Consider the following 3602-nt stretch of genomic DNA (forward strand, 5'->3'; position numbering starts at 1 on the left):
ACTGTGGCCTTATCATATATGACCTTTATTATCTTGAGGTACATTTGTCCTACACCTCATTTTTTGAAAATTTTTGTCATGAAAGGATGATGAATTGTATGAAATGTTTTCTTCTGCATTTTTTGAGATGACAGCATAAATTTTATTCTTCATTTGTTAGTGTAGTGTATTACATTTATTGATTGGCATATGTTGAACCATCTTTGAATCCCACAGATAAATCTCACTTCTCCTGATGAATAACTCACATCTCCTGATGAATAACTTTTTCTGCTGACCAAGATTTCCAGTAAAATACCTAAAGCCAATCAAGTTAGTTGACGTTCTTGTTTTGTTCCTGTATCACAGGAAATTGTTAAATATATTATTAGTATGCTGTTAAATGTAGGATTTTTTGTAGAACTTTTTGCCTGATTAAGAAAATTTCCTTATATTTCTAGCTTGTTGGGATTTTTTACAATAAACAGGTGTTGACATTTTTCTGGTGCTTTTTCTGCCTTTATTGAAAGAATCATCGTTTTTCTCCTTTGTTTTGTTAAGGGGATGGTATGAATTACATTGATTGATTTTCAAAGGTTAAATCAACCTTGAGAATACAACATACTTCATGATGTGTTATCCATTTTATGTATAGTTGCATTTGATATTCTTGTATTTTGTTAAGGATTTTTGCTTTTATGATTATGACAGAGATTAGCTTGTTAAATTGATTTGCTGGATTCTTAACTTTGTATCTGGTGTTATTCAGTTCTAGAATTTATCTTTTAGTTATGACGCCTTCTATATTGTTACTATTTATCTTTCAAAATTCTCAGCTTATATCTTAATTAAAATATATGTTATATCCAATATCAAGAGCTCTGCTTTTCTGTTTATTTGTTGCTTTTTAAAGTTTCTAATCATACAGATGATAGATGTGTTTATTTTGATTGTCTAACAGATATTATATGTAGAAATTTATTTGTGGTTTGCGTTTCTATGGGATCAGTGGTGATATTCCCTTTACCATATTTTATTGTTTCTATTTGATTCATCTCTCTTTTCTTCTTTATTAGTCTGGCTAGCAGTCTATCTATTTTTGTTAATTTTTTCGAAAAACCAGCTCCTGGATTCATTGACTTTTCAGAGAGTTTTTCATGTCTGTATCTCCTTCAATTCTGCTCTGATCTTAGTTATTTCTTGTCTTTCACTAGCTTTTTAATTAGTTTGCTTTTGCCTCTCTAGCTCTTGTAATTGTGATGTTAGGGTGCCAATCTGAGATCTTTCTAGCTTTCCAATGTGGGCATTTAGTGCTATAAATTTCCCTCTTAACATCACTTTAGCTGTCTCCCAGAGATTCTGGTGTATTGTCTCTTTGTTCTCATTGGTTTCAAAGAACTTCTTGATTTCTGCCTTAATTTCATTATTTGCCCAGGAGTCCTTCAGGAACAGGTTGTTCAATTTCCATGTAATTATGTGGTTTTGAGTGAGTTTGTTAATCCTGAGTTCTAATTTGATTGCACTGTGGTGTAAGAGACTGTTACAATTTAACTTATTTTGCATTTGCTGAGGAGTGTTTTACTTCTAATTATGTGGTCAATTTTAGAATAAGTGTCATGTGGCACTGAGAAGAACATATATTCTGTTGATTTGGGGTGGTGAGTTATGTAGATGGCTATTACGGTCACTTGATCCAGAGCTAAGTTGGAGTCCTGAATATCCTTGATAATTTTCTGTCTCATTGATCTGTCTAATATTGACAGTGGGGTATTAAAGTCTCCCACTATTATTGTGTAGGAGTCTAAGTCTCTTTGTAGGTCTGTAAGAACTTGTTGTATCAATCTTGGTGCTCCTGTATTGGGTGCATATATATTTAGAATAGATAGCTCTTCTTGTGGATTTGTTCCCTTTACCATTATGTACTGCTCCTCTTTGTCTTTTTAGATCTTTGTTGGTTTAAAGTCTGTTTTGTCAGAGACTAGGATTTCAACCTCTACTTTTTTTTTTTTTTTTTTTTTTTGCTTTTCATTTTCTTGGTAAATTTTTCTTCATCCCTTTATTTTGAGCCTATGGGTGTCTTTGCATGTGAGATGGGTCTCCTGAACATGGCACACTGATGGGTCTTGACTTTTTATCCAATTTGCCAGTCTATGTCTTTCAACTGGGGTATTTACATTTACGGTTAGTATTGTAATGTTATGTGTGAATTTGATCCAGTCATCATGATGCTTATCTGGTTATTTTACACACTAGTTGATGCAGTTTCTTCATGGTGTCGCTGGTCTTTATATTTTGGTGTGTTTTTGCGGTGGCTGGTACCGGTTTTTCCTTTACATATTTAGTGCTTCTTTCAGGAAATCTTGCAAGGCAGGCCTGGTGGTAATGAAATTCATTAGCATTTGCTTGTCTGGAAAGGATTTTACTTCTCATTTGCTTAAGAAGTTTAGTTTAGCTGGATATGAAACTTTGGGTTGAAATTGTTTTTCTTTAAGAATGTTGAATATTGGTCCCCAATCTCCTCTGGCTTGTAGAGTTTCTGCTGAGAGGTACTATAAACACTTCTACGCAAATAAACTAGAAAAATCGAGAAAATGGATAAATTCCTGGACGTATACACCCTCCCAAGACTAAACCAGAAAGAAGTCAAATCCCTGAATAGACCAATAACAAGTTCAGAAATTGAGGCAGTAATTAACAGCCTACCAACCAAAAGAAGCCCAGGACCAGATGGATTCACAGCTGAATTTTACCAGAGGTACAAAGATAAGCTAGTACCATTCCTTCTGAAACTATTCAAAACAATTGAAAAGAAAGGACTCCTTCCTAACTCATTTTATGAAACCAGCATCATCCTGATAATAAAACCAGGAAGAGACACAACAAAAAAAAAACTTCAGTCCAATATCCCTGATGAGCATCAGTGAGAAAATCCTCAGTAAAATATTAGAAAATCTAATCCAGCAGCACATCAAAAAACTTATCCACCACCATCAAGTTGGCTTCATCCCTGGGATGCAAGCCTGGTTCAACATATGCAAATCAATAGACATAATCCATCACATAAATAGAAACAAAGACAAAAACCACATGATTATCTCAATAGATGCAGAAAGGCCATTGATAAAATTCAGCATCCCTTCGTGTTAAAAACTCTCATTAAACTAGGTATTGATGGAACATATCTCAAAATAATAAGAGCTGTTTATGATAAGCCTGTAGCCAGTATCATATTAAATGGGCAAAAGCTGGCAGCATTCTCTTTGAAAACCCGTACAAGGAAAGGATGCTTTGTCTCACTGCTCCTATTCAATGTAGTATTAAAAATGCTGGACAGGGCAAACAGGCAAGAGAAAGAAATAAACCATATTTCAATAGGAAGAGAGGAAGTCAAATTGTCTCTTTTTGCTAGATGACATGATTTTATATTTAGAAAACCCCATCAACTCAGCCCAAAAACTCTTTAAACTGATAAGCAACTTCAGCAAAGTCTCAGGATACAAAATCAATGTGCAAAAATTCCAAGCATTCCTTTACACCAACAATAGACAAGCAGAGAGCCAAATCATGAATGAACTCCCATTCACAATTATTGCAAAGAGAATAAAATATATAGGAATACAGCT

Source organism: Macaca nemestrina, chromosome 7 (genome assembly GCF_043159975.1).
Source record: "Macaca nemestrina isolate mMacNem1 chromosome 7, mMacNem.hap1, whole genome shotgun sequence".
NCBI classification, from domain to species: Eukaryota; Metazoa; Chordata; class Mammalia; order Primates; family Cercopithecidae; genus Macaca; species Macaca nemestrina.